Source organism: Gymnoscopelus braueri (assembly GCF_963280865.1).
Source record: "Gymnoscopelus braueri genome assembly, chromosome: 21".
Taxonomy (NCBI): domain Eukaryota; kingdom Metazoa; phylum Chordata; class Actinopteri; order Myctophiformes; family Myctophidae; genus Gymnoscopelus; species Gymnoscopelus braueri.
In genome coordinates, this window is record NC_137623.1 from 29785147 (window position 1) to 29809345 (window position 24199).

Consider the following 24199-nt stretch of genomic DNA (forward strand, 5'->3'; position numbering starts at 1 on the left):
GCACGCGCACGCACACGCACACGCGCACGCGCATGCACACGCGCACGCGCTCATGCTTTCAATTTGGTTTATTGAAAGCATGACTGTTAAGATACTTTTATTGTGTTCTGTCTTTTGTTTTAGTTTCTCCCTGACACACACACACACACACACACACACACACACACACACACACACACACACACACATACGCACGCACGCACACACGCACACACAGTGATCCATGAAAATAACTATTCTGTCCCTATCGGTTCACAACTCGGACGGCACTGATTCGACTCAGCAGAGCATCGGCCGGTCAGCGCGGGCACTCGCGCCTGGAGGCACGAGGGCGCGCCTCCTCGGCCTCAAGCTCTGCTGAGTCGGCGCGCCTCCGTCATGGACAATAACTATTATCACATGCGTGTGAACGCTTGTTCAGTGTTCCTCTAGCGTAGCTTCCTGGTTGCTACGTGGGGGGGAACAACAAAAGACAGGTCCGCGTCGCATCAAAGCCCCGCCTCGCCCCGAAGCCCCGTGCCTAAAAACGAGCGCTCTGTCTTCAATCTCCCTGGTTCTTCGATCTCCCTGTGACATATATATCTGGATGTATGTTGGTAATATGCTGTACATTTTATTGACTCCAGTGGTGAAAAGTAACTAAGTACATTTACGTTAGTACTGTACAATTTTGAAGTATTTTTATTTTTCATGCCAATAATATTAGATTAGTATTGTCTTTCCAATACTATCGTACTTTTACTCAAGTAAATCTTGAGTACATTACTTTACTTGTAACAGAGTATTTCTTCACTGATTACTAAGATGTAAAAAATTTGAGTGCTTTTTCCATCACTGTTCTCTCTATACAGTATAATATAGTCAACCCCCCTGATTAGTTTTTGGTTTCATTTAAACTATGACTGATTGACTTATCATAGACCACACCTTCACCACACCTGCCTGTGATTATGGTGTGAACCCTTCCCCTTGACTTCCCTGTATATTTGAAATGATTTCACACTTACCATTGTTGCCTGCTGGAAGAGTTTTGCACTTCTAACGCGGTGCCTCCAAGATGTGTAGCCATTTGTATGTTTGTTTGCCTGTACAAAAGTTGTAGAAACACAATTATAGGCTAATGTATATGTATTTAAAGGCATTAAAACTATATTTTGCATGGTAGGCCTAGAGTCTCCCTCCACATCTGTTTTATTTTTATTTTTTTGTATTTAATCTCTAATGCGGGGGTCTTCAACAGGGGGTCCGGGACCCTTAGGGGATCCTCGGAGTTACTACAGAGGGTCCGCTATCTCTGGTCCATAGCATTAGAAGGAGTTACGCTATGGACCAGAGCTAGGGGTCCACCAAATATTTGTGTGATAAGAACTTTTTTTTTTTTTTTATTAACCACTTGAACCCTCAAATCCCTATTCTTAGGATAAATTAAGAATAGCAGATCAACAAGCAAAGAGGTTTGGTGTAGAGCAGACCAAGTACAGAGCTTGAGGGTTTAAGTGGTTAAATGTCTGAAAATACACATTACCTTGAATCCAACATACACTGATGACAGTGCTGTCAAACAAGTCTATGTAAGCTATCTACAAAATCTATGAAAAAAGTTTAATCTGCAACATCATTTTATACAATATGCTTCATCTCTCTCTCAGCTAAGGGGTCCTTGGCCCGAAAAACGGAAGCACACAAGTGATATTGATTATCATTATGTAGTCTACTTGGTAAGCCAGTCTCATAAAGACTGCAGGAGTTCTCAAGCTTGTCCTCTCCAAACTTTCTTTTACATTTCTGAATTTACATGGAACAGTTGAATAGATGCAATTAGTCAACAGACGGGGGTTAACAAAAAGTTAAAGTTAACTTAAAGCTCAATAGTTATAGTTCAGTGACAGAGGTCTCCCTTGCTCTCCAGCTCTTTAATAAATATTAAAAAAAAACATTTTCAGCTTCAATTTGACAGTGTTCCAATTCCAATTGTCCGCTCATTTCTTAGTTTCATCACTTCTTACAAAATGTGTATCTTGTAGGAGTTCTCCAACCTGATTGGGTGAAAATCAGTGGTGGACAGTAACGGAGTAAATGTACTTGAGTACTGTACTTAAGTACAGATTCTGAGGATATGTACTTTACTTGAGTATTAGATTTTTTTAATACTTATTACTCTTACTTGAGTACATTTCCAAGAAAAATATTTTACTTTTACTCGAGTACATTTCTAGAAAGGCTGGAAAGTACTGAGTACTTTTAGGTTGGCAGTTTCTTTTTTCTTCCCTAAAATGCAATTGGCCACACTTCTGCTCTCACACTAGCAGTGTTTCTGGCTTCCCCCTCCGCTCGCCTCTTTATTGAGACATTTAGATCGTGTCAAAGGTCATGTCTCACACAGGATCTGACATGAATTTTGACCAGATGTGTTAGTATAGGAAATCAAAGGTTGTATGGAGACCAAGCAAGTCGACTTGTCTCTGTGCCATCTTGTTTTGACAGGGTGAAGTTCGCCGCTGTGCATGTCGACGTCATCTTGTTTTGGTGAAGTTACAAGGTCCTATAAATTCATTGTGAAAACATTACAGCAATTCATTGATATAGAAATTAAGAAATGTACTTCTACTTTTACTTTAAGTATTTTTAAAAGCACTGTAAAAAATAATGACATGAGATCTACTTAAAGAGGCACTATGTAACTTCTTTTAATGGATAAAATGTAATTTTGTCCGATCTGTATGGTAGAGTATATTAATACAATATAACGTATACAATTGGGGCAGTTATATTTTGTCTCCCTGCTCTTCTATTGAGACATTTAGATCGTGTCAAAGGTCATGTCTCACACAGGTGAGATGTGTTAGTATAGGAAATCAAAGGTTGTATGGAGACCAAGCAAGTCAACATGTCTCTGTGCCATCTTGTTTTGACAGGGTGAAGTTAACGGTTGTGCGTGTAGGTACATATTGAAAATGCAGCTTCCTCTTTGTGACCACATCCTCTTTACTTATGAGCTGGTGAAAAAAATATGTGTAATCACTGTAATCAAAACGCCCTTCATGACAGTTACTCTATCTATGCACTTATTATTATTTTTTTTTTTAGAACAGACGGTCTCAGTTTAAAGTTAGCTCCATGTCCTAATCGTTGAAGCTGAATATTATTGTATCTTGACAAAAAGGTCACAGTTGATGGCCCTGGATCTGAGAATTTGTACCAAATAGATTGTCTTTACCACCAAAGTACATTAAGAACTTGAATATAATGAATGTGATCTGAGTGCAGCTTTGTCAGCGATGCGTCACTCATGTATGACTCCCGTTATTTCCTCATTAGAAAATAATAATCTTTTGAGGCACTGGGGTTCACTTCACGCTGGTCCCCAGGAAGACTAATCTGACCGCGCTTTTGTGGTGGCGGCCCCAGAACTGTGGAACAATCTCCCCCCACAACAGATCTGCCAAGTCCATCAAGATTTTTAAGTCCTTACTAAAAACTCACCTTTTCTCTGGTTTTTAACAACATCCACTCCTAAAAAATCCTATTTTAACTCCTATCTAACGTTTCCTACCTTATGTGTACATAGGTCGGCTGACATCGTAGGCGGCTGTGGCTCAGGAGGTAGAGCAGGTCGTCCAATGATCCGTGGGTCGGCGGTTCGAATCCCGGCTCCTCCTGACCACATGTCGAAGTGTCCCTGGGCAAGACACTGAACCCTACATTGCCTCCAATGATTCGGTCGGCGCCCGCTTGCCACCATTGGTGTGTGAATGTGGGAAAAGTGGGGACGCTGGCGTCGACTGTTCGCCGCTCCACCTCCCAATGTCCCCCACCTGTATGAATGAATGAACCATTGTAAAGCGCTTTGAGCACTTGGAAAAGCGCTATAAAAATGCAATTCATTATTATAGGTGTAAATACAATCTCGTTCTGTGTCTGTGTCTCCTATATGCATACATGTTATATATTTTATACATGTTATGTGTTTTTGTTCTTTGATTTGATGTATTGCTTTGCTTTTACCTGTGCAGCACTTTGGTCAACTAAGGTTGTGTGAACATGTGCTCTAAAATATAAAAATGCCAAGAAAACCAAAGTATGGGTATTTAACACAGAGGACATCATTGCCACTGCCAACGGGACAGTGCTTGAGGTAGTCGAGGACTTCAAAGGACTTTTACTTTTACTTAAGTATTTTTAAAAGCATGTACTTTTGAATACTTAAGTATATTTAAAAGCAATAACTTTTTTACTCTTACTTGAGTAACATTTTGACTGAGCTACTTTTACTTGTAGTGGAGTAAATTTGACCAGGAGTATCTGTACTCTTACTCAAGTACTGGGGTTGAGTACTTCGTCCACCTCTGGTGAAAATGTAACTACTCTCTCATAACATCACATCACATCATCATGATGTGATGTGATGTTATTTCCTGTAGGCCGGTAGGGCTCTGCAGTCCCCTTTACTGCCAGGAGAGGGAGCCAGCTCTCTTAATATTGTTTGAGGAATTAACTGGAGAAAATACAACTGTCAGTTTCACTTCTGGATTACCACATTTATTCACTGTATGAGACACGTATGTGATGTGACTGACAAGTCTGCATGTTCTTAAAAAAAAATTGTGTTCACGTGCCTAGAACTGCTGTAATGGTATATTTGAAGGCATTGGTCCTCTCTAGGTTCATTATAAGATGGCATTATTGTTTCCGCCAGGCCAAAAGGTGATTTGTGTGCAGAACCTCTGCCCCAACATTTTCCACATGTGCCTGTTATAGCGCCACCAGGCGGCCAATTTTTTGCTAAACCATTTTTTTGACAGTACTCCTACAGATTTTGTCCAAACATCACACAAATCGGTACACAGTATCTTTATAGTCATTAAACGATTTTTCATATTCCATCCTGATTGGCTAAGATTGGTTTCCAACGTTTGCAGGAGTGCTCCGTTTTCAACAAAATGCCTCAAACCATGAACACAGTGTGCAATTTACGTGAAACTTTGCACGCATATTCCCACTAGGTCGAGGAAGAAATGCCACTTTTTTTTTCTTCATATAAGCCTCATGGTGGCGCTATAACAGCCGATTTGTGTTTTTACCTATAACTGCATCAATCTGTGTAAAACTTGTGCACTCCCTAGAGGCCAAGGAAAAACCTTTGCCCTGCATTTTTCACATCTGCCTTTTATAGCGCCACCAGGAGGCCGACTTATGTAAAAAAAAGAATGTTATATTACTCCTTCAGATTTTATCCAAATTTCACGCGAATCAGTACACATGATCTCTGTAGTGATCGAGACGGATCTGTATTTTTCATATTCCATCCTGATTGGCTAAGATTGACATCTAAAGTTTGCAGTAGTGGCCTGTTTTGAACAAAATGCCACAAATCAGGTTTTTGCGGAACAAATGCCACGCTTTTAACATTGTCCTATTATAGCACCACCAGGAGGCAGATTTTTGCAAAACATTTCTTTTTTATATTACTCCTACAAATTTTGTCCAAACATCATGCAAATCGGTACACATTATCTGTATAGGAAAGTGATCAAGACGGTTCCGTCAGATTTTTCCATCCTGATTCCGAATTCAGAACATTGCTGGCCCACAATAACCTACCTGACCTGGCGGAGACCTGTGCTCCGAGGAGCACTTTTCCTAGTTTCGCTCTGTGTCTCAGATGTCGGCTGTGGACAGTACAGAAACCTGCCCACCAGTGACAGGTTTGATCATTTCAAATAAGATTTCAAACTTGTATTTTATTTATCAATGTAAGAACAATGGCTTCTATTTCAGCATGATATCTTTCCACGAATAGAAAGATCGTAGTTTCTATTGGCTTGGAATCCCCATTGAAGATGTCATTGGTAAGCAGGTCCACAGCCCACCAATGAGAGTGGGTAGTGAGGAGAAAATGGGCACTATTTGACCCCAATGATTCCGAAAAAAGAAATTTTCGGCAATGCAGATTGCTTGCCAGGAAGTGTCCCTCCCCCCTTTACTCAGACCAGGTGAGTGGTAAATTAATGAAAATGGTGTTGCCAACTCCAACATTCCCAAAGACGACAGCACTATTTCACCCCACTGATTCCGAAAACAGAAATTAAAGGAGGCGGACTGTTTTTAGAAATACATTTTTGCTTGCCAGGAAGTGGCAAATGGTAAATGAGTGGTAAATTAGCCAGTAGCCTCAGTGATGAGTACAGAGTGGAGCAGGCCGTCAGACCAACTGAGTACAGCTGGGTTAGGGGTTTTGGGAAGGTATATAACAACCTCTCTTTCCAAGCTCTCACACTCTCACTTTCCTCCCTTGAAACAGGTTCTACTTGGGGTTGCTACCTGGCCTGTTTTGGGGCCTAACCCTTTTTTGTTAAAGTTGCCTTACACCTTTTAATACAACACTGAACACTCACACAGCACATTTCATACATCCGTACACTGCAGACATGGCTGATTACTGACTTGCTCACATCTCATACCAGGTTGTTTTGATTATTGCTTCATTTCTTTCATTTAGAACAATAAATATAAGTTTAAACGTTTGACTTTTGTGTGGACTCTCCGGAAAAATAAATTAAAGGAGGCGAACTGTTTTCGGCAATGCAGATTTGCTTGCGAGGAACTGTCCACCCCCATTTTCCCAGACCAGGTGAGTGGTATTTTAATCAGAATGTCTATGCCAACTAAAAATTTGCCCCAAAGAGACAATGCCAGCACTATTTGACGCCACTGATTCCAAGAACTGGAATTAAAGGAGGTGTATTCATCAATACAGCTTTGCCAGGAACTGTCCACCCCCCTTTTCTCAGACCAGGTACGAGAAGAAGGACCGATGGTGGCTGCCAGACACACAGGTATTCCCCCAGACTCACAACCATAGTAAGGTCGTAACAGATTTGTGTAACACAACTGAGTAGCTTTGCGATGATAAGGAGTTGAAATGAGGTACTTACTGTACAGTAACATCTGACACACGCTCGACAGTATGGACCTGTAAGCTTCGCTTGGAAAGACAAAAGAGCCAACACCTGTTCACCTGGTATGAACTTCCGGCCCCCAGCCCGACGACCAAATGAACGCTTCACTTTAACTTTAGCATTTGAAATGACCTCGTTAGCTTATAAGAATCTACCCAACTCACCGGTGGTGGTGGCACATTTGCCCACACGAGCCCCCCCGCATGCACGTTTCCCAGGAGAACATCGACCCCAGCCATCGGCAACAGCGTGCGCAACGTCACTTCCACCTCCCCCTGAATCAGGCCACAGTCAAGATTTATTTTGTGTATAGGAGAAGGGATTATGGCCATGCGCATACCACGGCTCAACATGGCAGCCCAGTAGCAGACTGAAGAGAATGGCAGGCATATGTATCAAGCGCCGCTGTGTCTCGCAGAATTGTAACAGGAACTTTTTCATTCGAACCAGCAAGAGGGATAAACCCCCTTTCCACAAACGGTCCACATGTCTCATCTACACTGCCAAAACTCCTCTCGCTCTCATGTACAGTAATTAAGTGACCTACGTCCGACCTCACACTTGACACAGGCGCAACAGCCGATGCCGACTTCACATCCATTGTGTTTTTTTGTTTCAGTGAATAACTGCCTTGATGTGCCCCATCTTCCCACAGTAATGGCATAATTAGAAATAATTTGTCACAGGCTCACTCGCCCACTCGCCCCGGTGAGTTAACATATACTGATCGGCCAAAGCGGCCTCTTCTGCCAACGTTTTAACCTGCTGTTTGGTGATATAAGTTACTATACGAGCCTAAAGGGTATTTTGAACTGCTCCAACAAGATTAAGTCACATAACCCCTCACAAGTGTTCCCACCTACAGACATGTGCCAACGGTTAAAGTTGTTTACCAGTTCACGTGAAAACTCCAAATATAACTCTTTATCATCTTTTCTGCTATTCCTAAATCGCTGCCGATAACCCTCAGGCACCATCTCGTACACTTTAAGAATAGCAGCCTTAACAGTGGCATAGCTCACACTGTCCGTGACTGATAAGGCCGAATAGGCCTCCTGCGCCTTCCCAGTCAGGACACACTGCAGCATGACGGTCCGCTCCACATCAGGCCATCCCCTAGATTTTGACAGTCTTTCAAAGAGAGAAAAAAAGTTTCAGGGTCTTTCTCATTGAACTAGGGCATTAAAAGTAGACTATTAACCAAATCAAAAGGACGCTTCTCAGAAGCTAAACCTCCCTCGCCTTCCAAGTTCCAACTCCCTATGATCCATTTTACCTGCTTTCACTAGCTCTAATTATTTCTCCCTTTGTAAATTAAGCTTAGCCTGTTCTGTTAAGTTTTCCAATTCAATCTGTTGTTTCTATCCATCTCCAACTGTATTAACATTAGTTATTTTTGCTGTTCAAAAGAAAGCTGCAATTGTATTTGTATACCTTGGATTGGTAACGGCACCACAGCGCAGTCTCTCTCCCCCGTTTCATTCCCCAGTAATAAATACATCAATATCCTCCAAGTTAGCACTTCATCGGGACGTAAGGTAGTAGTAGAGACGCCAAAGGTAATACTTTATAATGGTCTACAATTCCTAGAAGCTCATCTTTTGTACATCCATCCAAAAATGTCTCAGACTGAGCCACAAAGAAATCTTTGATTTGAGCTATAGTTTAGCCCCTGGAACCCCCTCGGACCCCACTTTGAGAACCAATGGTTTAATGCACTGTTTCCCAAACAATGGGTCGCAGACCTATTTTTACTGGTCGTGACTAAATATGTTTTTGTTTTCCTATATTTTAAAGAAGTATTAAAATAAATGTAAAAAATCTAACATTTCTCCAAAGACTTTCATACATTTTCAATTAACTAAGAAATTCCATTAATTAAAAAAACCCTTTGAAGAATGTGTCCCCGGGACCCAAACTAGTGAAAATAGCAGATCTACAGCTATGCGTTGTGAGCTTGTAGATCGGCTAGCCTATTTTCACTAGTGTGTAGCGGTTGAGGAGTATCACTCAAACTTTTATAGACTTTTTTTCTTTTATTTGTTGATGACTTCCTATCTTTGGTTTAATTAAGTGTCTTGTTTGGTTTGATACTTATGTTTCTATTGCTCTTACTGTTTTGTTGTTCTTTATTTTATATTATCTTATCATATTCTTTTTACACACGCACCACTTAAAGAAATGCATGCGCACACTGGCCAGCACTGCACATGCGTGCACGCTTCGCGCACATGTGTGTACACGTAATACCAGCACACAATTATTATTATAGATGAAAGGAGGCCAAAGCTTGGTTGGATAAAAAGGTGGGAGGATAAGGATGATGAAACATGTTATAAGCCAGTGACCACATGGAGTTGGAAAAACACTAGGAAGCTAATGTATAGAAGTGAGGAAGAGATGCCAGGAGCTTAAGAAAAAGAAAGAAAATGAAAAGCAGAGATGAGAGCATAGAAGAGGGCAAGAGTTGAGACTCTTATTGGGCAACATCAAGTGAAATAATATGGCAATGGCACTGTGGAAAAATAACACAAGCTACCAAGGTTGGTGCCAACAATGTTATGTACATTGTTTCAATATGTGAAAAATGGAAATAACACGTAGGCAGACCAAGGTCTCAGTCAGGCCTATTTTGGGAAATAAACATATTATTATTAATTTATATTATTTCAATTAAACATTATTTGATTTGATTTGATTTGAAACACTTTCTTGAGAGTCACTATATTAACAAAAGCCCTGGCTGTTGATAGACAAATTGTTTGCTGTGGGGATTTCATCTCTCTAATCATCAGGACATCTTTGTGTCTGAAAGAGCAAGAATGCAAAGAACAGGAGCTGAGAGAAAACCAACAAACTAACTGCAATACTGCCACCATGTGGAAGAAATTAAAATTGAAAACAGTTATCTGGCTGGTCTTAAAAAGGTCATTTGAAAGCTGAACTCAATGCAAATCTCTGCCAGGAGTGATGTGCCGTGGCAGACCTGTCACTCTTGGTTCAATAAAACCCTAAAGTCCAGTTTATAGACGACATACACAGAAATTACCTTTTACATGCGCAAGGCATCTTTATTGACAAACAAGGGAGATTCCCTCTATACTATGTGAATAAAAGAACAGCAAATTAATGATATTAAAACAATACGACCTGATATATCACGAAGGCAAATCGCTCCACATCTAAGTCTGCATGCAAACAAGCGTTCGGTTGAGCGCCTGGAGAATTCTGAAGTTCTTATCTATTACATTCAGTATATCAACGCTGTGGCTATCAAGGGCTAGTGTCTTCTGACTGCACTCTATAAAGTAAAGGTTGTTGGCCCAAGGTTCCACAATGGACCATCAACCCCTCCTTGGGTACTAATTTAGTACCCACAACAACACAAGATTAAAATCTAAACAGTACTTTATAGAAATTATCCACTAGCATATTTCATGTTTAAAAAAAATCAGGTCCCATTTTTTTCTTTTTGAGTCATGTGAGCCGAGGAAAACCCTTTTCTTTGAAGGGGAAACTCTGAACTAGGCTGGGGCAGTCCCAAACCTACCATCTGGACATGAGCTCTTATTGGGGACAATTACATCATTTGATTCCATATCGCATTGCTAAACTTAGGGTCCCTCAGTGGGGCATTCCCACTGAGTTTTCCTTTACAAGCAACTCTTCTAACATGTGTAATATATATATCTATATATTTTTTTTAAATTCTCTTGTTATCTCTGTGTGCATTTTTGGTTTCTTCTCCAATTCCTCTTGTTGAGGTGGTCACTTTTCCGAGCCCGGAGGAGGAGGTTCCGACAGAGCCCAAGACTAGCCCCCCCCCCCCCAACCCATCCAGCGCCATTAACGAATGTACTTGGCACTGAATGAGCTAAGAGACGGAGGTCCCACTCCCGAGCCCCCGGGTCCGTACCCTCCTGGGGCCTGAGACCGGAGCCCCCCGTATTATACACAGGGGCCCCAACCCCCAAGCGCCAGTCAGATCCGTACCCTCCTTGAGGTCGAAAGTCGGGGCGTAGATATCGTGCAGGGGTGTTCTTCGTCAAGTTCAGCATGGGGGCCCAGGTGGCAATATAATGTTTCTGTGGTGTGTATTGGGATCACTCTGTCACTGCTCTCTTATCACTTGCCATTTGCGAAGGGCAAGACAGCCTATATTTAATGTGCCTAAAGCTGCCAGGGAGATCGCTACGATCAGATTACGTCCCCCAACATTACTATCAAAATCAAAATTATTATGTATTCTGGGGTCGTTCAGTGGCCTTGGGCAGCATAGATGTACTCCATCTGATTAATCACCGTGATGCATGGTATGTTCCTGTCTGGCTGAGAGTGATATTGGTACTAATCAGATTAAATGTGTAGTGTCCCTCCTTTATCTAAAAAAATTGGGTGGGGGTTTGATGGTGAGTCCTTGATCTCTGTATGCAATGGACTGTATTTATCACTGAAGTGTCTCTGTAATGGTCACTCTGCCATAAGTCTAAGCACATTCATTTAACAAAAATTAACGGCAACATTACAACACTTCGACATGAAAGTTTCTACAAGTATGAACTTTAGTCACTTAACATTATACTATGTATCTCAATATCAATATGCTATTATACTATACATATGCTATCTCCCTCCTTGACCTGACACCCGGCAGGGCAAACAGCATAGGAATGTGCAGAGGCCAGGGTGCCACCCTCCTTTACCGTGACTAAATGTAAAATGGTTCAAAGACTTATCTATAATTATTCAATCAAATTGATATTGGGTTGCACTTAAAGTTAATAAATTAGTTAAATTTCATTCCACTTTTTTTGACATACACAACAACACATACCGTGCACAACATGTAATTGGAAACACAACAAAACAACTTTCCTGTGCTTTATGCACAGGTCAATTGACATTATTCTCGGGCAATTCTCTTCTGCAACCCATGACCTGTTTCAGAGAAATGGAAGGTTAACGACAGCATAAACAACCTTAATCACACCTTGGTCAATCAGTGGTCACATGGTAATTGAAATAAACGTTAGGTCAATGATGAGCAAGATATTTGGATACATTTTACACCGCATGGTTGCTGATGTAAAGTATGACCTCTTTTGAAGGTAGTGTAGTTTTCAGCCAGTCCACCGCAACTGGCAACATAGTTTCGCTTTCAGTTAAACAGAACAAAATAGCATGACAGAAGCCACCACGTACACCACCCCGAAGTGTGCACCCTTCAGAGGCTGTGGACCGTGCAGCTCCGTCTGTAGTCATAAATGTTCTGCCAAGCATCACCCAACGTGCTCGTGAGTCTCTCGACAACACCACTTAACTCAAGTGCAACAGAAATCAACTACCTTTCAATTCACGTAACTAATTTAGATAAGCATTTATGATATTTTGGTATCTTGTAAGAGCCTAAATGTCCCCAGTAGGTATGATATCTATTGTTTATGTTATAAACTTATCTTGCTATGGTTCACCCTGTCCACCCTGCCACAGTGTGATCAATTTATCGCTGCAAAAATCCATACTCTGCTAATGTTGGAATGCAACCTATTTATGTTTTCAATGCTAATAACTTAATTATTAATTAGTAATATAATATAGTAATATAATAAATAATTAGTAACATGTGCCTTCATAGTTTCAGATTGAGACGTGCATGCCTCTGAAAAGCCACTAAATTATTTATGTTAAATCATCAAATGAGTATATTAAAGGGGTAGTTCACCCCCAAAATAACTTTTTTTCTATGTATTCCTCACCACCTGGAGCCTTGAATTCATAGATATTTTTTTGTTTTTGTCACATTCCTAAGCCAATAATTTGATTATAATAAATGTGTCCCCATTGATTCCGGTAGGAGACACAAATGCATTTGTGTCTCCTACCGGAATCAATGGGGCTAAATTTATTATAATCAAATAATAAAGGAAGGAATGCGACAAAAACAAAAAAATATCCATGAATTCAAGGCTCCATGGGGTGAGTAATCCATAGAAAAAAAGTTATTTTGGGGGTGAACTACCCCTTTAAGGGCTGTTTTAGTGACTGCACTCTATAAAGTAAAGGTTGACGGCCCAAGGTTCCACAATGGACCATCAGGAGGCAGGTCTGAAGTTATCAGTATGGGCATATTGGGGGGATCGGTGGTAATGGAAAGTCCTTGTGCAGTGGTAAATGTCTGTGGAGAATGTGTGGAGAATGTCTGAAGAGTGCAAAATGACTGTGGAAAGCGAACTGACTTAACTAATCAAATGGTGTGGGGAATTTGACAGGTGTGGGGAATTTGCCAGATCAAGCTTAGGCTGGGGTTGCCATAGCAATCAATTGGCTCATTTGGACCACAGTCAGAGCCTCTTCTGGTGGTTCTAGACAACCACCTATCCGACCAACTTAACGGCGCACACTCAACTCCTCGGGTCATCTGTGTGCCTACGCGTGTGCCTAAATACGACTACAGACATACAGAGATTATGTGCATTTTATAGGGTTTTAAGTCGTTATGGCAGATTGGCCAGCTGCTCTGGTTGAATACAAGAAAGCTCGCCCCAAGAATGCACGCCCCGGGTCAAATCCGGTGACCTCATGGTCGCCACCAGGTATTCCTAAACGTAACCTCAATTCCTAAACGTAACCTCAGTAAATCTATTCCTAAACCAAACCTTATTCCTAAACTTAACCTCAGTAAAACTATGCCTAACTCTACTTTTATTCCTAAACTTAACCTCAGTAAAACAAATACAAGAATAGAAGAACCACTGGAGGCGAGCGGTCCGCTTTTTTTTTGTTGCCGACAACTGATGTTTGGACATTTCCACCCCTTTCTCATTTCTTTACAAATATAATGAGCTCCAAAATCCAGTCGCGTAGGAAGCCGGATCAACGTCGCAATCACGCTTGCAGAAACAAGATTTTGTTGAATATATCTGTGTTCACTGCTGGAGGTTTCACTTTATAACCAAGGGACAAGTCCTAAATGATTTGTTTCATCACTTCCTAATGACCCCAGTGTAATGACCTTTAAGTCTAAATTTGTATCTTGGTTTGTATCTTGTACGAGTTCTTTAACCTGATTGGGTGAAAATGTACTTTCTGAAGAGCTGAATGATGTGATGTCATGTTTGGTGGAACATTGGAGTCAATGAGAGCCAGGTGGACCAGCTTATGAACAAACACTATTTCTGAACGACTGCGACCTTTGTAAAATACTCGGCCAAGAAAAATAAAAGAAGACATATCACACACTGTTTTCTGCTGTGTTGCTTGCTTTTCGATGTGTACTCTCTGTATAATTTTATTGAGGTATCTAAGAGTACTTTTCTGAACTTGAACTGAAATTGCGAGACTGTAGGTCATTGACAGCCTGACAACCAAATCTCGCGATACTGCCGAGACAGAAACGATACATGGCGTTGTTTAGATGCCTCGATAAATGTGTGTACATCAAAAAACAAATTATTATTATTTGTTTTTATTATTATTATTAAATTATTATTATTTGCCTCCAATGCGTGTCAATGGGGCCAGCCTGGCCCGTGGACTGTACCTTCTTCTATCATAGCCTTGTAGGCCTGCAGTGCTCTGCAGTCCCCTTTTACTGCCAGGAGAGGGAGCCAGCTCTCTGAATATTGTTTGAGGAATTAACCTTTCCACATTTCTTCCTCACTGTATGAGACGTGTATGTGACTGACAAGTCTGCATGTTTTTAAGCTTTTTTTGTGTTCATGTGCCTAGAACTGCTGTAAAGGTATATGTATTAGAGAGGCATTTTCAACCTATCTTCATATAATTGGTCCTCACTCAGGTTCATTATAAAATGGCACCATTTCGCTCTGTGCCTCAGAGGTCAGCTGTGGACAGTTCAGAAACCTGCCCACCAGTGACAGGTTTGATCATTCAAACAAGATTTCAAACTTTCCCCCCCTTTTTTTTCAATGCAAGAACAATGGCTTCTATTTCAGCATGATATCTTCCATGAATAGAAAGGCTGTAGTTTCTATTGGCTTGTAATCCCCATTGTAGATGTCATTAGACAGGTCCACACAGCCCACCAATGAGAGTGACTCTCATTGAAGAAATGATGCCATCTTATAATCAGTTTAACCACTTTAACACTAAAGACGATCTACACGCTCACTACGTGTCACATTGTGTTGCGTTGTGAGCTTGTAGATGTGCAATCTTAAAAAATTGGGAAAACTTTGAATATTTTTGAAACAAACTAAAATCTTGTATGGGGTCCATGGCACAAAATATTTTCAGATGGGGGTCTGTGGCCAAATACATTTCAATTTGGGTGTCATTGACATGAAAACGTTTGAGAACCACTTCACTAGAGAACTGGGCATGAGTCTGAGAACAGGGCACTTTCATGAAGTGGGTACTGGAGAACTGGCTTCTTTTATAAAGTTCTTTATCTTAAGCATTAGCCTACGTTTAATTATGTACCCTCTGAGATGTGATGTAATGGAGTGGAAGTAAAAGTATAGAACATTGAAAATACTCAAGTAAAGTAAAAAATACCTTGAAATTGTGCTTAAGTACAGTACTTAAAAAAAAGTTATTTTGGGGGTGAACTACCCCTTTAAGGGCTGTTTTAGTGACTGCACTCTATAAAGTAAAGGTTGACGGCCCAAGGTTCCACAATGGACCATCAGGAGGCAGGTCTGAAGTTATCAGTATGGGCATATTGGGGGGATCGGTGGTAATGGAAAGTCCTTGTGCAGTGGTAAATGTCTGTGGAGAATGTGTGGAGAATGTCTGAAGAGTGCAAAATGACTGTGGAAAGCGAACTGACTTAACTAATCAAATGGTGTGGGGAATTTGACAGGTGTGGGGAATTTGCCAGATCAAGCTTAGGCTGGGGTTGCCATAGCAATCAATTGGCTCATTTGGACCACAGTCAGAGCCTCTTCTGGTGGTTCTAGACAACCACCTATCCGACCAACTTAACGGCGCACACTCAACTCCTCGGGTCATCTGTGTGCCTACGCGTGTGCCTAAATACGACTACAGACATACAGAGATTATGTGCATTTTATAGGGTTTTAAGTCGTTATGGCAGATTGGCCAGCTGCTCTGGTTGAATACAAGAAAGCTCGCCCCAAGAATGCACGCCCCGGGTCAAATCCGGTGACCTCATGGTCGCCACCAGGTATTCCTAAACGTAACCTCAATTCCTAAACGTAACCTCAGTAAATCTATTCCTAAACCAAACCTTATTCCTAAACTTAACCTCAGTAAAACTATGCCTAACTCTACTTTTATTCCTAAACTTAACCTCAGTAAAACAAATACAAGAATAGAAGAACCACTGGAGGCGAGCGGTCCGCCTTTTTTTTGTTGCCGACAACTGATGTTTGGACATTTCCACCCCTTTCTCATTTCTTTACAAATATAATGAGCTCCAAAATCGCAGGTTGTATCCAGTCGCGTAGGAAGCCGGATCAACGTCGCAATCACGCTTGCAAAAACAAGATTTTGTTGAATATATCTGTGTTCACTGCTGGAGGTTTCACTTTATAACCAAGGGACAAGTCCTAAATGATTTGTTTCATCACTTCCTAATGACCCCAGTGTAATGACCTTTAAGTCTAAATTTGTATCTTGGTTTGTATCTTGTACGAGTTCTTTAACCTGATTGGGTGAAAATGTACTTTCTGAAGAGCTGAATGATGTGATGTCATGTTTGGTGGAACATTGGAGTCAATGAGAGCCAGGTGGACCAGCTTATGAACGAACACTATTTCTGAACGACTGCGACCTTTGTAAAATACTCGGCCAAGAAAAATAAAAGAAGACATATCACACACTGTTTTCTGCTGTGTTGCTTGCTTTTCGATGTGTACTCTCTGTATAATTTTATTGAGGTATCTAAGAGTACTTTTCTGAACTTGAACTGAAATTGCGAGACTGTAGGTCATTGACAGCCTGACAACCAAATCTCGCGATACTGCCGAGACAGAAACGATACATGGCGTTGTTTAGATGCCTCGATAAATGTGTGTACATCAAAAAACAAATTATTATTATTTGTTTTTATTATTATTATTAAATTATTATTATTTGCCTCCAATGCGCGTCAATGGGGCCTGCCTGGCCCGTGGACTGTACCTTCTTCTATCATAGCCTTGTAGGCCTGCAGTGCTCTGCAGTCCCCTTTTACTGCCAGGAGAGGGAGCCAGCTCTCTGAATATTGTTTGAGGAATTAACCTTTCCACATTTCTTCCTCACTGTATGAGACGTGTATGTGACTGACAAGTCTGCATGTTTTTAAGCTTTTTTTGTGTTCATGTGCCTAGAACTGCTGTAAAGGTATATGTATTAGAGAGGCATTTTCAACCTATCTTCATATAATGGGTCCTCACTCAGGTTCATTATAAAATGGCACCATTTCGCTCTGTGCCTCAGAGGTCGGCTGTGGACAGTTCAGAAACCTGCCCACCAGTGACAGGTTTGATCATTCAAACAAGATTTCAAACTTTTCCCCCCTTTTTTTTTCAATGCAAGAACAATGGCTTCTATTTCAGCATGATATCTTCCATGAATAGAAAGGCTGTAGTTTCTATTGGCTTGTAATCCCCATTGTAGATGTCATTAGACAGGTCCACACAGCCCACCAATGAGAGTGACTCTCATTGAAGAAATTATGCCATCTTATAATCAGTTTAACCACTTTAACACTAAAGACGATCTACACGCTCACTACGTGTCACATTGTGTTGCGTTGTGAGCTTGTAGATGTGCAATCTTAAAAAATTGGGAAAACTTTGAATATTTTTGAAACAAACTAAAATCTTGTATGGGGTCCATGGCACAAAATATTTTCAGATGGGGGTCTGTGGCCAAATACATTTCAACTTGGGGGTCATTGACATGAAAACGTTTGAGAACCACTTCACTAGATAACTGGGCATTATTATGAGTGGGCACTGAGTCTGAGAACAGGGCACTTTCATGAAGTGGGCACTGGAGAACTGGCTTCTTTTATAAATTTCTTTATCTTAAGCATTACGTTTAATTATGTACCCTCTGAGATGTGATGTAATGGAGTGGAAGTAAAAGTATAGAACATTGAAAATACTCAAGTAAAGTAAAAAATACCTTGAAATTGTGCTTAAGTACAGTACTTGAGTGGATAAATAAATGTTGTTACTTAGTGTTTTTAAAAGCAAGTAGACCGACTCCAGTAGGCCTACTTGAGCGAGCAACTTTGTAGTCGAGTTATGTTTGAGCAGGAGCGTCACTCACACTGTTGTGTGCTACTGGGGTCTGCTCATAATTCCGACATCCCATTATTCCTACCATTAGGTTAGTGTGAGTTTAGGGTTAGGGATAGGGTTAGTTATAATGGGACCAGTCGCGCTACGGCACTGCATGATGCGCATTCTCGTTTAGACAGTGGGCACATTGGACAGATTGTAACGACCTTGATATTTAGACGTTTTAGTTTTGTGAGTCAGCTTCACACTACAATTTTATTTTAAATTAAGTGTGTGTGTGTGTGTGTGTGTGTGTGTGTGTGTGTGTGTGTGTGTGTGTGTGTGTGTGTGTGTGTGTGTGTGTGTGTGTGTGTGTGTGTGTGTGTGTGTGTGTGTGTGTGTGTGTGTGTGTGTGTGTGTGTGTGTGTGTGTGTACAGACCCTCTGTACCAATATACCATTTCATATGTTCACACATATTCATCTTACCAGTGGACACCATATGGATGCTTTCACACAGCATAGAGTATAATACCTTCTTGTCAGGACCTAACTGATTCAAGATCAGATAAACTGAACCTAACACAACATACATTAGATAAAAAAACTTTTAGCAGATAAAACATTTACCTGATAAAACATTTACCTGATTCCATTATACAAGCCTTACATATATCCATCACATGATTGTCACATGTCTGCATTCCACATCTACACTCATACAATAGAACTACTGTTACTACAATCTTGTAGATCTGCTATTTTAAAACAATTATATTTACTGTTACAGTTAACATATAGCATCACATGATTGTCACATGTCTGTTTTATTTAACTGTTTATAATTAGGGACGGGACTAAGGTATGACATCTTTTTTTATGATTCACGTGATCGCAAAGTGACATAAAGTGGATCATCATTCTCTCTGGCATGCGCCATGACGCTCATGGGTGGCAAACTCGCACCGGAAGTTCAATGAAATACACTGACTGCAGTGCAGTGAATGAGAGTCGGCTTATGAATAAACACTATTTCTGAACGATTGCGACCTTTGTCCTATTGGTTCAGGAATAAAAAAGAAGAAATTTCTTGTCAGAATCTAGTTGTATACAAATATTTTATATCAAATATTTTTATACAACTAGATTCTGCCAAGTCCTGGAAAAGAGGCACTGTGATTGGACAGTAGTCAGGAAGCTTGCCTTCTCCAAAATGGCGCCCGAGATACAGACGTCTGTATAAAGGTAGGCGTCTACCTTTATATGGCTATGGTCCGTGCCCTCCCTCTGTCTCATGTGGAATTGTAACATGAGACAATCACACCAGTGCATTCCTCAGATGAACTCCCACAAGCATCCATGATTCACACACTCTGCTGCTAAACTAGATATGAATTCACCAGGCTCATGGCAGGAAAATATTACAAATGTTTGACAAGTTTGTGGTGTTACATTGTTTAACTATGAAAGTATACGGAATAGGCTATTTGACTACTGAGATAACAGCTACTGTAGCCTTTTAAAATCATATTTCATAATTGCAGACCAGGTGAACAATTAAGTTTGAATAGTGTTGCATTCCATAACACTTTATGAAATTATGTAAAATAAATTTCATTCTGACACCCAGATGAAAGGGAACATAATGTTTTCTTTTGGCTTCTGCTCATAACCACTTAAACCAGGGGTATTCAACTAGATTAGACAGGGGGCCAAAATTGGTAAATTAATTGAGGTCGGGGGCCACAAGCCTATGTAAACAAAAAAAAATAACCAAATGTTCATGGTTAACTGTTTAACCGGTAACTGTCAAGAAATTTGTAACCAGTTTATACCAATGGTTGAATGGTTAATATTTATTTTTCATTTAATTGTTAGTGCAAATGCACTTTACCCCCAACCTAAAGTGATGCTTGGAGGCAGATGCACAGCTACCACGTAAGACTGCAATTCCGCCTTAATTTAAACACAAGGAAATAAAGTACCATGGGCACTTCCAGAAGTTGACAAGCTGACATAGACCTGAAGGCTGTGGATTTCCTTTTCAAAACGTTGTTTCACAGAATAACACCATGTTTTTGAAAAAAAAGAAAGAATCATTTACAATTTCTTACCACAAATCATCTCTTCTGGGGGTCCCTGGCACAAAAAAAATCTGATGGGGGTCCACGGCCAAATATATTTCAAATTTGGGGGTCCTTGACATGAAAAGGTTTGAGAACTACCGATTTAGAAGGCATTTGCAGAATCGGCCTCCCCAGTTTAAGTGGTTAATTAATTCACCTGGATCATAGGAGAGCATATTGCAATTTTTTAAATGAATAAATAGATTATTTGCCATTACATTATTATACAATACGACTTTATGAATTTATGAAATATATAACTAACTAAGTCAGTGGTTATATTGTAACGAACCTGATATTTAGAAGTTGTGTATTTTGAGTCAGCTTCTGTCTTTCTTTTTAATTCATATTGAGAATCTGGCTCAGAGGCCGATTCACATCGGGATCGACGGGATGTCATGTAATTATTATTCGATTCTATTCTAATTAGGATAATAGGAGAGGGCATAAAGAAGGGTCGCACAGGTCATCACACCAGAGGCTTGTCCCATCTGCAGTACAGCCCCCCTCCCCCACGCACGCCCTCTCGTATAGCCCGGGCCCCTCCTCACCCACTGATAAGAGGCCATAAAAAACGTCACTGACAAAATGCCTCTATGAGAAACTGAGTTGATTTGATTTGATTTATTGGAAAAGCAAAAAACATATGGTTACAGCAGTTCGAGGATTATACAAGAAAGTCCTGAGACTTATTTCCGTTGAGGTCCTATCACACTTAACAGTCAATAAGTATGATTTTTGTGAGGGTATCTACACGGGGAGAACATGCAAACTCCACACAGAAAGGCCCTTTCGCCAACCCCACCTAGGGTATGGACACTGATGACGCGGAGGAGAGAACACGCCCCCAGCGCCCACAACGTCCCTGTCGAGAATCGACAGGACCTTCTAGCTGTGAGGTGACAGCACTACCGACTGCGCCACCGTGCCAAAGAAACATCTAATACATGTTTTTGTCTTCTGCTTAAAATACCTCATTTCCAATTTCCAATGCTTTTACTTATATCTATTAACAAATATTGTACTTTTACTCCACTACAATTATTTGAAAAGTTACTTGTTACTTAGATTATTATTACAAAACATATTAACCACTTCAACCCTATACACATTTCGGCCGTTTGAAAATAGCCGCTCTACAAGCTCACAATGTGTCGCGATGCATTGTGAGCTTGTAGATCTGCTTTTTTCAAAATATTTTTATACATTTGAAAAATGGGAGTACTTTCTACTTTTGGTACTTTAAGTACATTTTGATACCAATAGTTTTGTACTTTTACTCAAGTACATTTTTAATTCCAGACTTTTACTTGTAACAGAGTATTTCTACATTGCAGTATTGATACTTTTACTTAAGTAAAAAGGTACTTTTTTCACCACTGGCTTTTGGTTTCTCCCTCAACCCCCTCCTTTCATGCACGCACACGCACACGCGCACACACACACACACACACACACACACACACACACACACACACACACACACACACACACACACACACACACACACACACACACACACACACACACACACACACACACACACACCTGTTTCGTTCATGTCTGGGTGTGTGGGAGTGCAGGAGGTTATGCTTTGTGAAACACAGAGCTGCCTGTCAGATATGCTATATATCATCCTTGCTTTTACTTACACTGGCCCCTATTTGCCCCTAAACACACACACACACACACACACACACACACACACACACAGACACACAGACACACAGACACACACACACACACACACACACAGACACACAGACACACACACACACACACACACACACACACACACACACACACACACACACACACACACACACACACACACACACACACACACACACACACACACACACACACACACACACACACACACTTCCTCCTTCACCGTTACTGCGCTTTTTCAGTTTGTACAAGAGCGACGTCCCAGGAATGAAGGAGAGTTTTCCAGCCAGAATGTCAGAATAATCAAAATAAAACAATGAGGTATTTGAAATTATATTGGTGGCCTTGCAAAGTGAAATTTAACTTAGAAAGGGAGGTGGAGCATCATTATTGCTAATGATTCCAGTAAAGAACATCTGACGGAGAAATGTCAGGATAAGTCACGGAGCTAGGGGGGGGGGGGGGGGATAATGGGTCAAATTACTGTAGGCCCTTAAAAAGTTGCGTGCTGAAGTAGTTAGATACCTATTTATCTGTTAGGAGGAGTAGTCTTAGCTCTTAGCCATATTATCCAGAATAGGGATTTGTCTCCTGAGTTGTGCTAGTGTGGTAGTAAGATACTTAATTAACATATAGGGTAGTTAAATCAGCCAATCATTTTAGTTCATGTTCTTCTGGAGGCGATGGCCGATCACCAGGCACAGACAGCCACAAAATAAGTAGAGAGAGAGACACACACACACACACACACACACACACACACACACACACACACACACACACACACACACACACACACACACACACACACACACACACACACACACACACACACACACACACACACACACACACACACACACACACACAGTTCAACCAAAGTTCACTTGACACAAAGAGTCTCCTACCAGATACATTAATAATAATAATAATAATAATAAACTTTATTTGTATAGCACCTTTCATGACATGAAATGCAGCTCAAAATGCTTTACAGAGCAAGAATGCAATTACAATTACAACTAATTTAACAATAAAGCAGAAAAGAAAAGCAAAAGCATAAAACAACATTAAAATAATAGCAAAAGGCAGTGAATCAGGCAATACAGTGAGGACATATTAGCATCTTTCCACCGGTAATCAAATTATTGGCTTAGGAATGCGACAAAAACAAAAAATCTCCATGAATTCAAGGCTTCATGGGGTGTGTATTCTTTTAGGTGAACTACTCCTTTACGGGTGCAGGGATTAAGATTGGTAATACATTCTGACCAATTAACTAATGATTTGATTTCTTTGTATCTGCCTTATAATTGTGTAGAATTCAATTTAGATATTTGTATATGATGTGTGTTTATTGTAATGTCATGAGACGTTCATATTAGTTCAAAGAAATGTTAAAATAATTTAGCTCAACTGATCATAATGTGATATTAATGTTATAAAGAGAGGGAAAGAAAGTACTATAAGATTATTAAGCTTAGTGGGGTCATAATTCTTCCCCCAAATCTCCCTCCTTCCTGGTGAGTATCCTATGTCCTTGACACTCCCTCTGTAGTTCTCTGCCAATCACCTGAGAGTACAGGACGATAAAGTTAGGTCCTTCCCCAAAGAAGGTGGTCTTAGAAAGTGATGTATAAAGGGTCCCCCAGTAGAGGGAAGAGAACATTTTTGTCTGACAACAAGACTCCAGGGACTTTATTATTGTTTTTTAAATGCGCTGGCTGAATGCGCACAACCTGAGTTTAACTGTGGGCAACCATATTTTGGTGTGACCGTGCTCTAGGAAAAGTTTCTTACTGAGGTAATTTAGGTTAGGTGTTGTAACCTTTTCCAGCATATTTTCAATGAATCTTTATAAGAATATTTTATGTCAAGAAGTTGTCCTGCATTTCTTTCTTTTCCCTGAAAACAGAATTGCTGGTGAGTAGAGTAAAATATTTCGGGAGTAGGCCTACATGTCTCGGGAGAAAAAAAGCAGATGATAAAAGATGATTAATTCGCATTGATGGAGAGACGGGAGTCTCATCACGCCACACAGTGTGTGACAAGCATAGAGTTAAAAATAAGAGTGACAAGAGGATAACAAAGGGGAGAGAGCCCAAGGCGGCTGTGTCCACATGAGCGCAAATTGCTCAGAATTAACAGAGCAAATCCTAAACCTGCAGTGCAAATGAAATAAGGTCCTTAATTTAAGGACATCCAAATGATGTGGTGGGAAAAGTAGGCCTACTTAAGTAAAAGTATCA